Source organism: Pseudophryne corroboree, unplaced genomic scaffold, assembly GCF_028390025.1.
Source record: "Pseudophryne corroboree isolate aPseCor3 unplaced genomic scaffold, aPseCor3.hap2 scaffold_222, whole genome shotgun sequence".
NCBI lineage: Eukaryota > Metazoa > Chordata > Amphibia > Anura > Myobatrachidae > Pseudophryne > Pseudophryne corroboree.
The window spans coordinates 327033-348028 of NW_026968868.1; the positions used below are offsets into that span (position 1 = coordinate 327033).

Consider the following 20996-nt stretch of genomic DNA (forward strand, 5'->3'; position numbering starts at 1 on the left):
GTGCGGATGACTCTGCAGCACCGATTGAGCAAACAGGAGGTCCTCCTCAGCCAGGGTATCAAACTTATAGAACTTTGCAAAGGTGTTTGAACCAACTTTGACCCACTGCTTGGATGACATCACCATATGCAAATCCATCTGCGGCAGGCCTTCCCCCAGGAATGCTTGCACTAGTTGTTGCATTTGGTTTGTTGTTTGGGGGTGCTTCAGTATTAGGCAGCCTTCTGCCCTCCCATGTTCATCTGAAAATATGTGTTCTCCCTGCAGTTGTTGTCCCCAGATGAGAGTTCCCTTGTGCTGCCTCAGTTGAATCTCCTTTACTTGACAGAGATGTGCCTGAGCAGCGGCCCTCCCCAGCCTTATCCCAAATTATACTTATTTTGCATAGGAGATACCATGGTCATGAAGATTGTTCTCCCAGGGTTAGGTTCATTCATTGCATTCTGGGTATGCTGACCCCTGTGATTTCCCCAAATGTGGGAAACTCAACTGCATTATTTGTGGTAGTGGGGGACTGTGTTTGTGCTTTCCTCTGGTCAGCTCTGGTAAAAGTCAGATTTCTTTGTCTCAGATCTTCCTCTAGCCTTGTTCTTCTTTCGAGAGTTCCCTTGTGCTGCCTCAGTTGGATCTCCTTCACTTGACAGGGGGGTGCCCGAGCAGCGACCCTCCCCAGCTCTAGCCCAACACCTACTTACCTGCCAGGTGAGATACTATGATCATGAAGATGCTTCTCCCAGGGCAAGGCTCACCCATTGCACTCTGGGTGTGCTGCCCCTGCGATTTCCCCAAATGTGGGAAACTTGACTGCATAATTTGTGTTTCCCCTGGTCGGCTCTCATATAATTCAGATCTCTTTGTCTCAGGTCGCTCTCCAGCCTAGTTTGCTGTCTGTTTCCACTACTTTTTCTTGAGCCCCTCCGTTCTATACCCTTGTGCACTATCCTGACTTCTCCCGTCTGCTTACTTTGTGCCTTCCAACGCACAATGCAAACTACAGGTAGTGCTGCAGGGCCCACACCCTTTTACTTGCTTTACAGAGCAGCTCTGGAGCTGTTACAGTGCCCAGCTGCTGCAAGAAATCAGCTTGAATGCTCCAGGGGCTGGGGCATAGCCAACATGAGCCCCACACCGAAGGAGGGTGGAGGTGTTTAATGCAAACTAGGGGTCATCCAAGCGCCGCAAAAGGCCGCCATGCCCTGCACACCCCTTTATTCTTTTCATATGCAGACGAGGGTTGAAGCCAACTTTGACCCACTGCTTGGATGACATCACCATATTCAAATCCATCTGCTGCAGGCCTTCCCCCAGGAATGCTTGCACTAGTTGTTGCATTTGGTTTGTTGTTTGGGGGTGCTTCAGTATTAGGCAGCCTTCTGCCCTCCCATGTTCATCTGAAAATATGTGTTCTCCCTGCAGTTGTTGTCCCCAGATGAGAGTTCCCTTGTGCTGCCTCAGTTGAATCTCCTTTACTTGACAGAGATGTGCCTGAGCAGCGGCCCTCCCCAGCCCTATCCCAAATCATACTTATTTTGCATAGGAGATACCATGGTCATGAAGATTGTTCTCCCAGGGTTAGGTTCATTCATTGCATTCTGGGTATGCTGACCCCTGTGATTTCCCCAAATGTGGGAAACTCAACTGCATTATTTGTGGTAGTGGGGGACTGTGTTTGTGCTTTCCTCTGGTCAGCTCTGGTAAAAGTCAGATTTCTTTGTCTCAGATCTTCCTCTAGCCTTGTTCTTCTTTCGAGAGTTCCCTTGTGCTGCCTCAGTTGGATCTCCTTCACTTGACAGGGATGTGCCCGAGCAGCGACCCTCCCCAGCTCTAGCCCAACTCCTACTTACCTGCCAGGTGAGATACTATGATCATGAAGGTGCTTTTCCCAGGGCAAGGCTCACCCATTGCACTCTGGGTGTGCTGCCCCTGCGATTTCCCCAAATGTGGGAAACTTGACTGCAGAATTTGTGTTTCCCCTGGTCGGCTCTCGTATAATTCAGATCTCTTTGTCTCAGGTCTCTCTACAGCCTAGTTTGCTGTCTGTTTCCACTTCTTTTTTCTTGAGCCCCTCCCTTTTATACCCTTGTGCACTATCCTGACTTCTCCTCCTCTCTGCTTACTTTGTGCCTTCCAATGCACAATGCAAACTACAGGTAGTGCTGCAGGGCCCACACCCTTTTACTTGCCTTACAGAGCAGCTCTGGAGCTGTTACAGTGCCAAGCTGCTGCAAGAAATCAGCTTGAATGCTTCAGGGGCTGGGGCATGGCCAACATGAGACCAACACCGAAGGAGGGTGGGGGTGTTTAATGCAAACTAAGGGTCATCCAAGCGCCGCAAAAGGCCGCCATGCCCTGCACGCCCCTTTTCTCTTTTCATATGCAGACGAGGGTTGAAGCCAACTTTGACCCACTGCTTGGATGACATCACCATATGCAAATCCATCTGCGGCAGGCCTTCCCCCAGGAATGCTTGCACTAGTTGTTGCATTTGGTTTGTTGTTTGGGGGTGCTTCAGTATTAGGCAGCCTTCTGCCCTCCCATGTTCATCTGAAAATATGTGTTCTCCCTGCAGTTGTTGTCCCCAGATGAGAGTTCCCTTGTGCTGCCTCAGTTGAATCTCCTTTACTTGACAGAGATGTGCCTGAGCAGCGGCCCTCCCCAGCCCTATCCCAAATCATACTTATTTTGCATAGGAGATACCATGGTCATGAAGATTATTCTCCCAGGGTGAGGTTCATTCATTGCATTCTGGGTATGCTGACCCCTGTGATTTCCCCAAATGTGGGTAACTCGACTGCATTATTTGTGGTAGTGGGGGACTGTGTTTGTGTTTTCCTCTGGTCAGCTCTGGTAAAAGTCAGATTTCTTTGTTTCAGATCTTCCTCTAGCCTTGTTCTTCTTTCGAGAGTTCCCTTGTGCTGCCTCAGTTGGATCTCCTTCACTTGACAGGGGGGTGCCCGAGCAGCGACCCTCCCCAGCTCAAGCCCAACACCTACTTACCTGCCAGGTGAGATACTATGATCATGAAGGTGCTTCTCCCAGGGCAAGGCTCACCCATTGCACTCTGGGTGTGCTGCCCCTGCGATTTCCCCAAATGTGGGAAACTTGACTGCATAATTTGTGTTTCCCCTGGTCGGCTCTCGTATAATTCAGATCTCTTTGTCTCAGGTCTCTCTCCAGCCTAGTTTGCTGTCTGTTTCCACTTCTTTTTTCTTGAGCCCCTCCCTTTTATACCCTTGTGTACTATCCTGACTTCTCCTCCTGTCTGCTTACTTTGTGCCTTCCAATGCACAATGCAAACTACACACCCTTTTACTTGCCTTACAGAGCAGCTCTGGAGCTGTTACAGTGCCAAGCTGCTGTAAGAAATCAGCTTGAATGCTTCAGGGGCAGGGGCATTGTCAACATGAGCCCCACACCGTAGGAGGGTGGGGGTGTTTAATGCGAACTAAGGGTCATCCAAGCGCCGCAAAAGGCCGCCATGCCCTGCATACCCCTTTTCTCTTTTCATATGCAGATGAGGGTTCCAGCCAACTTTGGCCCACTGCTTGGATGACATCACCGTATGCAAATCCGTCTTCTGCAGAACTTCCCCCAGGAATGCTTGTACTAGTTGTTGCATTTGGTTTGTTGTTTGGGGTGCTTCAGTATTAGGCAGCCTTCTGCCCTCCCATGTTCATCTGAAAATATGTGTTCTCCCTGCAGTTGTTGTCCCCAGATGAGAGTTCCCTTGTGCTGCCTCAGTTGAATCTCCTATACTTGACAGAGATGTGCCTGAGCAGCTGCCCTCCCCAGCCCTATCCCAAATCATACTTATTTTGCATAGGCGATACCATGGTCATGACGATTGTTCTCCCAGGGTGAGGTTCATTCATTGCATTCTGGGTATGCTGACCCCTGTGATTTCCCCAAATGTGGGAAACTCGACTGCATTATTTGTGGTAGTGGGGGACTGTGTTTGTGCTTTCCTCTGGTCAGCTCTGGTAAAAGTCAGATTTCTTTGTCTCAGATCTTCCTCTAGCCTTGTTCTTCTTTCGAGAGTTCCCTTGTGCTGCCTCAGTTGGATCTCCTTCACTTGACAGGGGGTGCCCGAGCAGCAATCCTCCACAGCTCTAGCCCAACTCCTACTTACCTGCCAGGTGAGATACTATGATCTTCACTGTTAGGGCAATCAGGATGTGGAATTCCCTGCCAGGGAAGGTGGTAATGGCGGACTCTGTAATTGGATTTAAAAAAGGAATGGATACATTTCTGAATGAAAAAGCTATCCAAGGTTATAATACTTAAAATATCAACATGGTTAATCCGGGGGTAACATGAGTTGTAGTAGCTAACTTGTCATAAAACATTATTCAGCAAGTATGTAGAATCATCACAACTTAAAACAGGTTGAACACGATGGGCAATTTGCCTCTATTCAACCTCAAAAACTATGTTACTATATGTTACTATATTACTATGTTACTGTAGTATACAGAACACCACAATGCAATGAGCAGTGATAGTGAGCACTGATGAGGATACTAGAACTGACACTGAGCAGCAAGATGCAGCACTGGACTATTAGTAATGTACTGTAGTATGCTGAGCACAACAATGCAGCACAAGACAATGAGCAGTGATACTGAGCACTGATGAGGATACTACTGAGAACTGACACTGAGCAGGAGAGACACACTACTAGTATTACTGAGCAGCAATAAGTATCCACTGATACTGAGCACTGATATTGAGATTTCCACTGAGAGAACATAGCCACGTCCTCTCCGCTCTCTCTTCAATGCACGAGTAAAAATGGCGGCAACGCGCAGCTCTTTATATGGAATCCGAATCTCGCGAGAATCCGACAGCGGGATGATGACATTTTCCCTTGTTCAGGTTTTCCGAGTCAGGCGGGAACAACCGAGCCTGCCTCGGACCAGTGTAAACCACGTGGAGTTCGTGGGGAATTCGGTTCTCGGAGAACCGAACCCGCTCCTCTCTACCTTATACCCATCAATTTTTTTTATTTTCAATCTAAGCCCCTGCAGTTTTCTGTAAGCATCTGCTTTGCTATGATGATCAACAAGTCACAAGGGCAAACACTCAGGGCTTGAGGCGCAGATCTTAGGACCAGCTGCTACAAGCATGGCAGAGGTGTCACTATCACTGGTGACACCCAGAGAGGTGGCGAGGGAGATTGTAATGCAGTGCGCGCAGATAAGCAGCGCAATGGTAAAAAGGAGGCATGGTTTCATAGGTAGGGGCGTGGCCTGGTGGCCTGAATCTACATTTTGTTGCTCCGGGTGTCCCGGGGGTTGGGGGCTGCACCGGGGACTAGTGTGTGAGCGGTGCTGGCTCCTGCACAGTGACAGGGCATGGCCACTAGAGATGTGCACCAGAAATTTTTCGGGTTTTGTGTTTTGGTTTTGGGTTCGGTTCCGCGGCCGTGTTTTGGGTTCGAACGCATTTTGGCTAAACCTCACCGAATTTTTTTTGTCGGATTCGGGTGTGTTTTGGATTCGGGTGTTTTTTTCAAAAAAACCCTAAAAAACAGCTTAAATCATAGAATTTGGGAGTCATTTTGATCCCAAAGTATTATTAACCTCAATAACCATAATTTCCACTCATTTTCAGTCTATTCTTAACACCTCACACCTCACAATATTATTTTTAGTCCTAAAATTTGCACCGAGGTCGCTGGATGACTAAGCTCAGCGACCCAAGTGGCCGATACAAACACCTGGCCCATCTAGGAGTGGCACTGCAGTGTCACGCAGGATGGCCCTTCCAAAAAACACTCCCCAAACAGCACATGACGCAAAGAAAAAAAGAGGCGCAATGAGGTAGCTGTGTGACTAAGCTCAGCGACCCAAGTGGCCGACACAAACACCTGGCCCATCTAGGAGTGGCACTGCAGTGTCACGCAGGATGGCCCTTCCAAAAAACACTCCCCAAACAGCACATGACGCAAAGAAAAAAAGAGGCGCAATGAGGTAGCTGTGTGACTAAGCTCAGCGACCCAAGTGGCCGACACAAACACCTGGCCCATCTAGGAGTGTCACTGCAGTGTCACGCAGGATGGCCCTTCCAAAAAACACTCCCCAAACAGCACATGACGCAAAGAAAAAAAGAGGCGCAATGAGGTAGCTGCGTGACTAAGCTCAGCGACCCAAGTGGCCGACACAAACACCTGGCCCATCTAGGAGTGGCACTGCAGTGTCACGCAGGATGGCCCTTCCAAAAAACACTCCCCAAACAGCACATGACGCAAAGAAAAATTAAAGAAAAAAGAGGTGCAAGATGGAATTGTCCTTGGGCCCTCCCACCCACCCTTATGTTGTATAAACAGGACATGCACACTTTAACCAACCCATCATTTCAGTGACAGGGTCTGCCACACGACTGTGACTAATATGACGGGTTGGTTTGGACCCCCACCAAAAAAGAAGCAATTAATCTCTCCTTGCACAAACTGGCTCTACAGAGGCAAGATGTCCACCTCATCATCATCCTCCGATTCATCACCGTGTACATCCCCCTCCTCACAGATTATCAATTCGTCCCCACTGGAATCCACCATCTCAGCTCCCTGTGTACTTTGTGGAGGCAATTGCTGCTGGTCAATGTCTCCACGGAGCAATTGATTATAATTCATTTTAATGAACATCATCTTCTCCACATTTTCTGGAAGTAACCTCGTACGCCGATTGCTGACAAGGTGAGCGGCGGCACTAAACACTCTTTCGGAGTACACACTTGTGGGAGGGCAATTTAGGTAGAATAAAGCCAGTTTGTGCAAGGGCCTCCAAATTGCCTCTTTTTCCTGCCAGTATACGTACGGACTGTCTGACGTGCCTACTTGGATGCGGTCACTCATATAATCCTCCACCATTCTTTCAATGGTGAGAGAATCATATGCAGTGACAGTAGACGACATGTCCGTAATCGTTGGCAGGTCCTTCAGTCCGGACCAGATGTCAGCATCAGCAGTCGCTCCAGACTGCCCTGCATCACCGCCAGCGGGTGGGCTCGGAATTCTGAGCCTTTTCCTCGCACCCCCAATTGCGGGAGAATGTGAAGGAGGAGCTGTTGACCGATCAAGTTCCACTTGACTTGATAATTTTCTCACCAGCAGGTCTTTGAACCCCTGCAGACTTGTGTCTGCCGGAAAGAGAGATACAACGTAGGTTTTAAATCTAGGATCGAGCACGGTGGCCAAAATGTAGTGCTCTGATTTCAACAGATTGACCACCCGTGAATCCTGGTTAAGCGAATGAAGGGCTCCATCCACAAGTCCCACATGCCTAGCGGAATCGCTCTGTCTTAGCTCCTCCTTCGATGTCTCCAGCTTCTTCTGCAAAAGCCTGATGACGGGAATGACCTGACTCAGGCTGGCAGTGTCTGAACTGACTTCACGTGTGGCAAGTTCAAAAGGTTTCAGAACCTTGCACAACGTTGAAATCATTCTCCACTGCGCTTGAGACAGGTGCATTCCACCTCCTATATCGTGGTCAGATGTATAGGCTTGAATGGCCTTTTGCTGCTCCTCCATCCTCTGAAGCATATAGAGGGTTGAATTCCACCTCGTTACCACTTATTGCTTCAGATGATGGCAGGGCAGGTTCAGGCGTTTTTGGTGTTGCTCCAGTCTTCTGTACGTGGTGCCTGTACGCAGAAAGTGTCCCGCAATTCTTCTGGCCACCGACAGCATCTCTTGCACGCCCCTGTCGTTTTTTAAATAATTCTGCACCACCAAATTCAAGGTATGTGCAAAACATGGGACGTGCTGGAATTTGCCCAGATATAATGCACGCACAATATTGCTGGCGTTGTCCGATGCCACAAATCCACAGGAGAGTCCAATTGGGGTAAGCCATTCTGCGATAATCTTCCTCAGTTGCCGTAAGAGGTTTTCAGCTGTGTGCGTATTCTGGAAAGCGGTGATACAAAGCGTAGCCTGCCTAGGAAAGAGTTGGCGTTTGCGAGATGCTGCTACTGGTGCCGCCGCTGCTGTTCTTGCGGCGGGAGTCAATACATCTACCCAGTGGGCTGTCACAGTCATATAGTCCTGAGTCTGCCCTGCCCCACTTGTCCACATGTCCGTGGTTAAGTGGACATTGGGTACAACTGCATTTTTTAGGACACTGGTGAGTCTTTTTCTGAGGTCTGTGTACATTTTCGGTATCGCCTGCCTAGAGAAATGGAACCTAGATGGTATTTGGTACCGGGGACACAGTACCTCAATCAAGTCTATAGTTGGCTCTGAAGTAATGATGGATACCGGAACCACGTTTCTCACCGCCCAGGATGCCAAGGCCTCAGTTATCTGGGATGACCATCGACTCCCAGCAGCAACAACAGCAGCGCCAGCAGCAGTAGGCGTTACACTCAAGGATGCATCGGAGGAATCCCAGGCAGGAGAGAACTCGTCAGAATTGCCAGTGACATGGCCTGCAGGACTATTGGCATTCCTGGGGAAGGAGGAAATTGACACTGAGGGAGTTGGTGGGGTGGTTTGCGTGAGCTTGGTTACAAGAGGAAGGGATTTACTGGTTAGTGGACTGCTTCCGCTGTCACCCAAAGTTTTTGAACTTGTCACTGACTTATGATGAATGCGCTGCAGGTGACGTATAAGGGAGGATGTTCCCGAGGTGGTTAACGTCCTTACCCCTACTTATTACAGCTTGACAAAGGCAACACACGGCTTGACACCTGTTGTTCGCATTTCTGTTGAAATACTTCCACACCGAAGAGCTGATTTTTTTGGTATTTTCACCAGGCATGTCAATGGCCATATTCCTCCCACGGACAACAGGTGTCTCTCCGGGTGCCTGACTTAAACAAACCACCTCACCATCAGAATCCTCCTTGTCAATTTCCTCCCCAGCGCCAGCAACACCCATATCCTCCTCATCCTGGTGTACTTCAACACTGACATCTTCAATCTGACTATCAGGAACTGGACTGTGGGTGCTCCTTCCAGCACTTGCAGGGGGTGTGCAAATGGTGGAAGGTGCATGCTCTTCACGTCCAGTGTTGGGAAGGTCAGGCATCGCAACCGACACAATTGGACTCTCCTTGTGGATTTGTGATTTTGAAGAACGCACAGTTCTTTGCTGTGCTTTTGCCAGCTTAAGTCTTTTCATTTTTCTAGCGAGAGGCTGAGTGCTTCCATCCTCATGTGAAGCTGAACCACTAGCCAAGAACATAGGCCAGGGCCTCAGCCGTTCCTTGCCACTCCGTGTGGTAAATGGCATATTGGCAAGTTTACGCTTCTCCTCCGACGATTTTTATTTAGATTTTTGAGTCCTTTTTTTACTGATCTTTTGTGTTTTGGATTTTACATGCTCTGTACTATGACATTGGGCATCGGCCTTGGCAGACGACGTTGATGGAATTTCATCTTCTCGGCCATGACTAGTGGCAGCAGCTTCAGCACGAGGTGGAAGTGGATCTTGATCTTTCCCTATTTTTGGAACCTCAACATTTTTGTTCTCCATATTTTAATAGGCACAACTAAAAGGCACCTCAGGTAAACAATGGAGATGGATGGATACTAGTATACTTATGGATGACGAGTGACTGAAGACACAGAGGTAGCTACAGCCGTGGACTACCGTACTGCGTCTGCTAGTATAGAGATGATAATTAATGATATAAAAAAAATATATATATAACTACTGTAGGTATATATAATATAATGACGGACCTGGTGGACACTGTCAGCAGACTGCTAAACTACTAGTATGAAGAAGATAGAAAAAAAAAACCACCACAGGTAGGTAGGTATACAATTATGGACGAGCACTGACGACACAGAGATAGCCACAGCCGTGGCCTACCATACTGCGTCTGCTAGTATAGAGATGATAATTAATGATATAAAAAAAAATATATATAACTACTGTAGGTATATATAATATAATGACGGACCTGGTGGACACTGTCAGCAGACTGCTAAACTACTAGTATGAAGAAGATAGAAAAAAAACTCCACCACAGGTAGGTATACAATTATGGACGAGTGACGACACAGAGGTAGGTACAGCCGTGGACTACCGTACTGCGTCTGCTAGTATAGATAATATACTAAATATATTACTACTGTAGGTATATTATATAATGACGGACCTGGTGGACACTGTCAGCAGACTCCTAAACTACTAGTATGAAGAAGATAGAAAAAAAAACCCCACCACAGGTAGGTAGGTATACAATTATGGACGAGCACTGACGACACAGAGATAGCCACAGCCGTGGCCTACCGTACTGCGTCTGCTAGCATAGATAATATACTAAATATATTACTACTGTAGGTATATAATATAATGACGGACCTGGTGGACACTGTCAGCAGACTCCTAAACTACTAGTATGAAGAAGATAGAAAAAAAAACCCCCACCACAGGTTGGTATACAATTATGGACGAGTGACGACACAGAGGTAGGTACAGCCGTGGACTACCGTACTGCGTCTGCTAGTATAGATAATATACTAAATATATTACTACTGTAGGTATATAATATAATTACGGACCTGATGGACACTGTCAGCAGACTCCTAAACTACTAGTATGAAGAAGATAGAAAAAAAAACCACCACAGTTAGGTATACAATTATGGACGAGTGACGACACAGAGGTAGGTACAGCCATGGACTACCGTACTGCGTCTGCTAGTATAGATAATATACTAAATATATTGCTACTGTAGGTATATAATATAATGACGGACCTGGTGGACACTGTCAGCAGACTCCTAAACTACTAGTATGAAGAAGATAAAAAAAAAACCCACCACAGGTAGGTATACAATTATGGACGAGCACTGACGACACAGAGATAGCCACAGCCGTGGACTACCGTACTGCGTCTGCTAGTATAGATAATATAATAAATATATTACTACTGTAGGTATATAATATAATGATGGACCTGGTGGACACTGTCAGCAGACTCCTAAACTACTAGTATGAAGAAGATAGAAAAAAAAAACCACCACAGGTAGGTAGGTATACAATTATGGACGAGCACTGACGACACAGAGATAGCCACAGCCGTGGACTACCGTACTGCGTCTGCTAATATAGAGATGATAAAGATGATAGAGATGAAAAAAAAAATATAACACTACTGCAGGTAAATATTTATATAATATAATGTATGACGGACCTGCTGGACACTGTCAGCAGAATGCGTTTATAGAATAAAATAAAAAAACACCACAGGAGTGTTTAACTTTTTCAGGCAGACAATATACTGGTGGTCACACTGGCAGCAAAAGTGTGCACTGTACTCCTGCTATAACTGCTCCCCAGTCTCCCCCACAATTAAGCTGTGTGAGCAGTGAGCACTCAGCACAGTCAGATATACATAGATGATATATCATGCAGCACACTGAGGCTGAGCACAGATATGGTATGTGTATCATTTTTTTTCAGGCAGAGAACGGATTATAAATAATAAAACTGGTGGTCACTATCAGCAAAACTCTGCACTACTGAGTACTCCTGACAAGTTCAACTGCTCCCCAAATTAGTAGTAAATCAAATGTCACTCGTCTCTATCTTCTAATCTAAACGGAGAGGACGCCAGCCACGTCCTCTCCCTATCAATCTCAATGCACGTGTGAAAATGGCGGCAACGCGCGGCTCCTTATATAGAATCCGAGTCTCGTGAGAATCCGACAGCGGGATGATGACGTTCGGGCGCGCTCGGGTTAACCGAGCAAGGCGGGAGGATCCGAGTCTGCTCGGACCCGTGCAAAAAAGGGTGAAGTTCGGGCGGGTTCGGATTCCGAGGAACCGAACCCGCTCATCTCTAATGGCCACCCAGCATGACGCCTCCCTTCTTGACCATGCTGTAATTGCAGTCGCACTGCAGTTCAGCGTGATCATAAAAAATGGTGTAGCCTCCTGCTGGTACAGACTGTATGTGCGCGCAGGAAGCCGCCACCATTTTTGTGATCACAGCGGCTGAATGTGATGTCATACAGCTGCTGTGACCACGCCCCCTGTGTCTCCTCCATTGCAGACCCCATTTTGAAGCCTTGCCCCCGCACCGCTCCATCCCTGACTTGGAAATGGAGTGTTGCTGACCCCCCTCTCCCCCCCCCTGCCCCGATTGACAGGCAGAGGCGATCGCATTCTCTGCGGGGTGCCGCAGAAAATGCAGGCACATGCGTATGCTCTTAGCAATTTTTGCAGTTGGATCGCTTATTGTGATTGCAATCCAAACTGAATCAGGCCCCATTACCTATCACAATGCGCTGCGGGCAGTACAAAATTGGTTTAATATAGGAGAAAAACCCCCAGACCTGTGCTCCTTAACTGTACCTGGTGGCTAGTGGAGCGGCTGCCCAGTAATCAGTGTCCACACCAGTGCGCACACGGTCCACCCCCTACGGCCATGCTCCCCTTCATCAGCGGCCTCGTGATCCGGAAGGGCGGTGTGTGTGTGACTGACCTTAGGAAGAAACCGGAGCCTCCGCTGCAGTGACCCAGCAACCAGGGCACGGGAGTATACAGCGCCGCTGGGAGTGATGAAGCTGCAGTAAAGATGTCTATTAGACCTAGCCTGCTGCAGCCCTTGTAGATTCTCATAAAACAAGTTCTTCTTTTCTTGTCAAAATTAATAGCTAAGAATAGGCTGCCTGAGGCAGGCCCCTGTTAAGTGGCCTGCTACTGAAGGCACCAACTACAAACTGAGCTCCCTGTTCATGGAAGCGGGGTTATAGAGGAGGATGCGCTGAGCATCTTGGGAACAGTCAAAAGCTTTGAGCCGGTTGGTGCCTCAGATCAAGATCCTACTCTACACCCCAATGTGAATCCTTGTGGAGTCCAGTGTACCCCACAGAAGAAATTAATGTGTCACACCCATTGGCAGCAACCTTAGAATAGCTGCTGACGGGCACAATTGAGAAAGGAAGGGGGGGGGGCATTTGAATCCAGCACATAGATGCAATTCAAATATGTAATTTGTACCTTCCTATTTTAAAATATAATGGATGAACCTCACCCTGTGAGAACAATCTTCATGATCAAGAGATCTCATATGCAAAATAAGTATGAGTTGGGATAGGGCTGGGGAGGGTGGCTGCTCGGGCAGCCCCTCCCCCGTCAAGTTAAGGAGATTCAACTGAGGAAGCACAAGGGAACTCTCGTCTGGGGACAACAACTGCAGGGAGACCACATCTTTTCAGATGAACATGGGAGGGCGGAAGGCTGCCTAATACTGAAGCACCATCAAATACCAAACCATATGCAACAACTAGTACAAGCATTCCTGGGGGAAGGTCTGCAGCAGACGGATTTGCATACGGTGATGTCATCCAAGCAGTGGGCCAAAGTTGGCTGGAACCCTCATCTGCATATGAAAAGAGAAAAGGGGCATGCAGGGCATGGCGACCTTTTGCGGTGCTTGGATGACCCCTAGTTCGCATTAAACAACCTCACCCTCCTTTGGTGTGGGGCTCATGTTGGCTATGCCCCAGCCCCTGAAGCATTCAAGCTGATTTCTTGCAGCAGCTGGGCACTGTAACAGCTCCAGAGCTGCTCTGTAAGGCAACTAAAAGGGTGTGGGCCCTGCAGCACTACCTGTAGTTCGCATTGTGCGTTGGAAGGCACAAAGTAAGCAGACGGGAGAAGTCAGGATAGTGCGCAAGGGCATAGAAGGGAGCGGCTCCAGAAAAGAGAAGTGGAAACAGACAGCAAACTAGGCTGGAGAGAGACCTGAGACAAAGAGATCTGAATTATACGAGAGCCGACCAGGGGAAACACAAATTATGCAATCAAGTTTCCCACATTTGGGGAAATTGCAGGAGCAGCACACCCAGAGTGCAATGGGTGAGCCTTGCCCTGGGAGAAGCACCTTCATGATCATAGTATCTCACCTGGCAGGTAAGTAGGAGTTGGGCTAGAGCTGGGGAGGGTCACTGCTCGGGCACCCCCCTGTCAAGTGAAGGAGATCCAACTGAGGCAGCACAAGGGAACTCTCGAAAGAAGAACAAGGCTAGAGGAATATCTGAGACAAAGAAATCTGACTTTTACCAGAGCTGACCAGAGGAAAGCACAAACACAGTCCCCCACTACCACAAATAATGCAGTCGAGTTTCCCACATTTGGGGAAATCACAGGGGTCAGCATACCCAGAATGCAATGAATGAACCTCACCCTGGGAGAACAATCTTCATGACCATGGTAATAAGTATGATTTGGGATAGGGCTGGGGAGGGCCGCTGCTCAGGCACATCTCTGTCAAGTAAAGGAGATTCAACTGAGGCAGCACAAGGGAACTCTCATCTGGGGACAACAACTGCAGGGAGAACACATATTTTCAGATGAACATGGGAGGGCAGAAGGCTGCCTAATACTGAAGCACCCCCAAACAACAAACCAAATGCAACAACTAGTAAAAGCATTCCTGGGTGAAGGTCTGCAGAAGACGGATTTGCATACGGTAATGTCATCCAAGCAGTGGGCCAAAGTTGGCTGGAACCCTCATCTGCATATGAAAAGAGAAAAGGGTTATGCAGGGCATGGCGGCCTTTTGCGGTGCTTGGATGACCCCTAGTTCACATTAAACACCTCCACCCTCCTTCGGTGTGGGGCTCATGTTGGCTATGCCCCAGCCCCTGAAGCATTCAAGCTGATTTCTTGCCGCAGCTGGGCACTGTAACAGCTCCAGAGTTGCTCTGTAAGGCATGTAAAACACAGTCCCCCACTACAACCAGGAAACATTAACGCCACTGCATCCTTGCTGCTTTCTCATGTGGAAGTCTATTTAATGTGAAAACAAGGTGATATCTAATTAGCACACAGAAAAGAAAATTAAGTGAATTTTTGAAAGAAAACAATACTGTTAATATACTATTAAAACAAATTAAAATGGTAAAAGTTATTGTACTTTAAGTAAAAATAAAAGAGCAAAAATATCAATCCCAGTTTTGGATTACTTTAATTAACAAAAAAAATGCATATAGCAGAGGATAGTTTCAATCTGTCTACCTCTGGGTTATGGGCCCAGCATGCTTCCATTGCAGTACTCTGCTGCACATGTAAGTGCAAGAGATCCTGAAGCACTCACTCATCATGGGAAAGTACCAATGTGTTTCTTCATTGGTTGATGGCAGAAACATCTTACAAAAACACTCCAGATTATTGACTTTTTAAAGTTTTTCTAGGAAACGTTCTAGATGATTGTTTATTAGCCTTTGTCTGGATTTTTCTGCCAGCATATTTCTTTTTCTCTGCAACCCACTGCTAAATTGTGCTTCCTAGCTGTTTTTATAAAATCACTGAATCAAATCTAACTCTGATTACATCAGAGAAGGCCAGGTACCCTACACCATAACAGGGGGTTTGAAATTTTGACTTGTCTACTTAAAGATCACCAAAATCTGATAACAAGGTCAATTAAGTCACTGGGTGGGATTGAACCACCAACCTTTTGGTTAAAAGCCTTACACACTAACTGATTGCGCCACAGCGACACTTTGCAAAAGTACATACTGACAAAGGCTAATAAGCATTCATCTAGAACGATTCCTAGAAACATTTTAAAAAGTCAATAATGTGGAGAGTTTTTGTAAGATGTTTCTTCCATCAACCAATGAAGAAACACATTGGTACTTTCCCATGATGAGTGAGTGCTTCAGGATCTTTTGCACTTACATGTGCAGCAGAGTACTGTAATGGAAGCATGCTGGGTCCATAACCCAGAGGTAGGCAGATTGAAACTATCCTCTGCTATATGCATTTTTTTTTGTTAATTAAAGTAATCCAAAACTGGGATTGATAATTTTGCTCTTTTATTTTTACTTAAAGTACAATAACTTTTACCATTTTAATTTGTTTTAATAGTATATTGACAGTATTGTTTTCTTTCAAAAATCCAATTAATTTTCTTTACCCGATTATTAAAATGGTAATTGACAAAAACAAACTACATTGTCACCAGAAGAGCAATACAAAATGTACAAGTGATATATTAAAATCATCTTTCCAGCTTGAATTTCAATGATGCATTGGGGCAACGATTCACCCTTAAATAAAGATTTTCTTAATTCCTTACCTGTGTGCTAATTAGATATCACCTTGTTTTCACATTAAACAGACTTCCACATGAGAAAACAGCAAAGATGCAGTGGCGTTAATGTTTCCTGGTGTCAACCTGTATTATTTCCGTAGATATTGAAATGAGGATGCATCTTGCTGCCTTTCCAATGAAGCAAGTTTAATTTAGTAATAGGTGAAAAACCATCCCTACAAAGATGTTAATCAGATACTTGGCTTTGTGGACACTTTTCAGAGAACAAATTTGTAATCATAAAAATAAAGCAAGAAAATGAAGAGCTGTTTAATCACTCAATTGGATTTTTCTGCCAGCATTTTTCTTTTTCTCTGCAACCCACTGCTAAATTGTGCTTCCTAGCTGTTTTTTTATAAAATCACTTAATCAAATCTAACTCTGATTACATCAGAGAAGGCCAGGTACCCTACACCATAAGAGGGGGTTTGCAATTTTGACTTGTCTACTTAAATATCACCAAAATCTGATCACAAGGTCAATTACGTCCCTGGGTGGGATTGAACCATCAACCTTTTGATAAATAGCTGAACACACTAACTGATTGTGCCACAGAGACACTTTGCAAAAAGCACATACTGACAAAGACTAATAAGCATTCATCTAGAACGTTTCCTAGAAAAACTTTAAAAAGTCAATAATCTGGAGAGTTTATGTAAGATGTTTCTTCCAGCAACCAATGAAGAAACACATTGGTACTTTCGCATGATGAGTGAGTGCTTCAGGATCTCTTGCACTTACATGTGCAGCAGAGTACTGCAATGGAAGCATGCTGGGCCCATAACCCAGAGGTAGGCAGATTGAAACTATCCTTTGCTATATGCATTTTTTTTTGTTAATTAAAGTAATCCAAAACTGGGATTGATATTTTTGCTCTTTTATTTTTACTTAAAGTACAATAACTTTTACCATTTTAATTTGTTTTAATAGTATATTGACAGTATTGTTTTCTTTCAAAAATCCACTTAATTTTCTTTACCCGATTATTAAAATGGTAATTGACAAAAACAAACTACATTGTCACCAGAAGAGCAATACAAAATGTACAAGTGATATATTAAAATCATCTTTCCAGCTTGAATTTCAATGATGCATTGGGGCAACGATTTTGTGAGAAACATCTTCACCCTTAAATAAAGATTTTCTTAATTCCTTACCTGTGTGCTAATTAGATATCACCTTGTTTTCACATTAAACAGACTTCCACATGCGAAAGCAGCAAGGATGCAGTGGCGTTAATGTTTCCTGGTGTCAACCTGTATTATTTCAGTAGACATTGAAATGAAGATGCATCTTGCTGCCTTTCCAATGAAGCAAGTTTAATTTAGTAATAGGTGAAAAACCATCCCTACAAAGGTGTTAATCAGAGACTTGGCTTTGTGGACACTTTTCAGAGAACAAATTTGTTAGTATAAAAGTAAAGCCAGAAAATGAAGAGCTGTTTAATCACTCAATTGGATTTTTCTGCCAGCATATTTCTTTTTCTCTGCAACCCACTGCTAAATTGTTCTTCCTAGCTGTTTTAATAAAATCACTGAATCAAATCTAACTCTGATTACATTAGAGAAGGCCAGGTACCCTACACCATAACAGGGGGTTTGAAATTTTGACTTGTCTACTTAAAGATCACCAAAATCTGATAACAAGGTCAATTAAGTCCCTGGGTGGGATTGAACCACCAATCTTTTGGTTAATAGCCTTACACACTAACTGATTGCGCCACAGCGACACTTTGCAAAAGTACTTACTGACAAAGGCTAATAAGCATTCATCTAGAATGATTCCTAGAAACATTTTAAAAAGTCAATAATGTGGAGAGTTTTTGTAAGATGTTTCTTCCATCAACCAATGAAGAAACACATTGGTACTTTCCCATGATGAGTGAGTGCTTCAGGATCTCTTGCACTTACATGTGCAGCAGAGTACTGTAATGGAAGCATGCTGGGTCCATAACCCAGAGGTAGGCAGATTGAAACTATCCTCTGCTATATGCATTTTTTTTGTTAATTAAAGTAATCCAAAACTGGGATTGATATTTTTGCTCTTTTATTTTTACTTAAAGTACAATAACTTTTACCATTTTAATTTGTTTTAATAGTATATTGACAGTATTGTTTTCTTTCAAAAATCCACTTAATTTTCTTTACCCGATTATTAAAATGGTAATTGACAAAAACAAACTACATTGTCACCAGAAGAGCAATACAAAATGTACAAGTGATATATTAAAATCATCTTTCCAGCTTGAATTTCAATGATGCATTGGGGCAACGATTTTGTGAGAAACATCTTCACCCTTAAATAAAGATGTTCTTAATTCCTTACCTGTGTGCTAATTAGATATCACCTTGTTTTCACATTAAACAGACTTCCACATGAGAAAACAGCAAAGATGCAGTGGCGTTAATGTTTCCTGGTGTCAACCTGTATTATTTCCGTAGATATTGAAATGAGGATGCATCTTGCTGCCTTTCCAATGAAGCAAGTTTAATTTAGTAATAGGTGAAAAACCATCCCTAAAAAGATGTTAATCAGATACTTGGCTTTGTGGACACTTTTCAGAGAACAAATTTGTTATCATAAAAATAAAGCCAGAAAATGAAGAGCTGTTTAATCACTAAATTGGATTTTTCTGCCAGCATTTTTCTTTTTCTCTGCAACCCACTGCTAAATTGTGCTTCCTAGCTGTTTTTTTATAAAATCACTTAATCAAATCTAACTCTGATTACATCAGAAAAGGCCAGGTACCCTACACCATAAGAGGGGGTTTGCAATTTTGACTTGTCTACTTAAATATTACCAAAATCTGATAACAAGGTCAATTACATCTCTGGATGGGATTGAACCACCAACCTTTTGATTAATAGCTGAACACACTAACCGATTGCGCCACAGAGACACTTTGCGAAAAGTACATACTGACAAAGACTAATAAGCATTCATCTAGAACGTTTCCTAGAAAAACTTTAAAAAGTCAATAATCTGGAGAGTTTTTGTAAGATGTTTCTTCCATCAACCAATGAAGAAACGCATTGGTACTTTCCCATGATGAGTGAGTGCTTCAGGATCTCTTGCACTTACATGTGCAGCAGAGTACTGCAATGGAAGCATGCTGGGCCCATAACCCAGAGGTAGGCAGATTGAAACTATCCTCTGCTATATGCATTTTTTTTTTGTTAATTAAAGTAATCCAAAACTGGGATTGATATTTTTGCTCTTTTATTTTTACTTAAAGTACAATAACTTTTACCATTTTAATTTGTTTTAATAGTATATTGACAGTATTGTTTTCTTTCAAAAATCCACTTAATTTTCTTTACCCTATTATTAAAATGGTAATTGACAAAAACAAACTACATTGTCACCAGAAGAGCAATACAAAATGTACAAGTGATATATTAAAATCATCTTTCCAGCTTGAATTTCAATGATGCATTGGGGCAACGATATTGTGAGAAACATCTTCACCCTTAAATAAAGATTTTCTTAATTCCTTACCTGTGTGCTAATTAGATATCACCTTGTTTTCACATTAAACAGACTTCCACATGAGAAAGCAGCAAGGATGCAGTGGCGTTAATGTTTCCTGGTGTCAACCTGTATTATTTCAGTAGATATTGAAATGAGGATGCATCTTGCTGCCTTTCCAATGAAGCAAGTTTAATTTAGTAATAGTTGAAAAACCATCCCTACAAAGATGTTAATCAGATACTTGGCTTTGTGGACACTTTTCAGAGAACAAATTTGTTAGCATAAAAATAAAGCCAGAAAATGAAGAGCTGTTTAATCACTCAATTGGATTTTTTTGCCAGCATATTTCTTTTTCTCTGCAAACCACTGCTAAATTGTGCTTCCTAGCTGTTTTTATAAAATCACTGAATCAAATCTAACTCTGATTACATCAGAGAAGGCCAGGTACCCTACACCATAACAGGGGTTTTTGAAATTTTGACTTGTCTACTTAAAGATCACCAAAATCTGATAACAAGGTCAATTACGTCCCTGGGTGGGATTGAACCACTAACCTTTTGGTTAATAGCCGTACACACTAACTGATTGCGCCACAGCGACATTTTGCAAAAGTATATACTGACAAAGGCTAATAAGCATTCATCTAGAACGTTTCCTAGAAAAACTTTAAATAGTCAATAATCTGGAGAGTTTTTGTAAGATGTTTCTTCCATCAACCAATGAAGAAACACATTGGTACTTTCCCATGATGAGTGAGTGCTTCAGGATCTCTTGCAATTACATGTGCAGCAGAGTACTGTAATGGAAGCATGCTGGGTCCATAACCCAGAGGTAGGCAGATTGAAACTATCCTCTGCTATATGCATTTTTTTTTTGTTAATTAAAGTAAACCAAAACTGGGATTGATATTTTTGCTCTTTTATTTTTACTTAAAGTACAATAACTTTTACCATTTTAATTTGTTTTAATAGTATATTGACAGTATTGTTTTCTTTCAAAAATCCACTTAATTTTCTTTACCCGATTATTAAAATGGTAATTGACAAAAACAAACTACATTGTCACCAGAAGAGCAATACAAAATGTACAAGTGATATATTAAAATCATCTTTCCAGCTTGAATTTCAATGATGCATTGGGGCAACGATTTTGTGAGAAACATCTTCACCCTTAAATAAAGATTTTCTTAATTCCTTACCTGTGTGCTAATTAGATATCACCTTGTTTTCACATTAAACAGACTTCCACATGAGAAAGCAGCAAGGATGCAGTGGCGTTAATGTTTCCTGGTGTCAACCTGTATTATTTCAGTAGATATTGAAATGAGGATGCATCTTGCTGCCTTTCCAATGAAGCAAGTTTAATTTAGTAATAGGTGAAAAACCATCCCTACAAAGATGTTAATCCGATACTTGGCTTTTTGGACACTTTTCAGAGAACAAATTTGTTAGCATAAAAATA

General features: G+C 43.9%; 7 non-coding genes and 2 pseudogenes across 7 annotated transcripts; 7 read left to right on the forward strand and 2 right to left on the reverse strand.

Moving 5' to 3' along the window:
- The first annotated feature begins 371 nt into the window (after positions 1-371).
- LOC135007947 (U1 spliceosomal RNA) lies at positions 372-535 on the forward strand. Its single transcript, XR_010207768.1, has one exon. It is a non-coding gene; the product is annotated as a U1 spliceosomal RNA (small nuclear RNA).
- A 152-nt stretch (positions 536-687) lies between these two features.
- LOC135008209 (U1 spliceosomal RNA) lies at positions 688-829 on the forward strand (annotated as a pseudogene).
- A 691-nt stretch (positions 830-1520) lies between these two features.
- LOC135007948 (U1 spliceosomal RNA) lies at positions 1521-1684 on the forward strand. The gene has a single exon (XR_010207769.1). It is a non-coding gene; the product is annotated as a U1 spliceosomal RNA (small nuclear RNA).
- Positions 1685-1836: 152 nt separating this feature from the next.
- Positions 1837-1999, forward strand: LOC135008259 (U1 spliceosomal RNA). The gene has a single exon (XR_010208066.1). It is a non-coding gene; the product is annotated as a U1 spliceosomal RNA (small nuclear RNA).
- A 674-nt stretch (positions 2000-2673) lies between these two features.
- On the forward strand, positions 2674-2837 carry LOC135008060 (U1 spliceosomal RNA). The gene has a single exon (XR_010207878.1). It is a non-coding gene; the product is annotated as a U1 spliceosomal RNA (small nuclear RNA).
- Positions 2838-2989: 152 nt separating this feature from the next.
- On the forward strand, positions 2990-3152 carry LOC135008149 (U1 spliceosomal RNA). Its single transcript, XR_010207965.1, has one exon. It is a non-coding gene; the product is annotated as a U1 spliceosomal RNA (small nuclear RNA).
- Positions 3153-3806: 654 nt separating this feature from the next.
- Positions 3807-3970, forward strand: LOC135008026 (U1 spliceosomal RNA). The gene has a single exon (XR_010207845.1). It is a non-coding gene; the product is annotated as a U1 spliceosomal RNA (small nuclear RNA).
- A 9751-nt stretch (positions 3971-13721) lies between these two features.
- On the reverse strand, positions 13722-13884 carry LOC135008210 (U1 spliceosomal RNA). The gene has a single exon (XR_010208022.1). It is a non-coding gene; the product is annotated as a U1 spliceosomal RNA (small nuclear RNA).
- A 152-nt stretch (positions 13885-14036) lies between these two features.
- Positions 14037-14187, reverse strand: LOC135008369 (U1 spliceosomal RNA; annotated as a pseudogene).
- Between the last annotated feature and the right edge of the window lie 6809 nt (positions 14188-20996).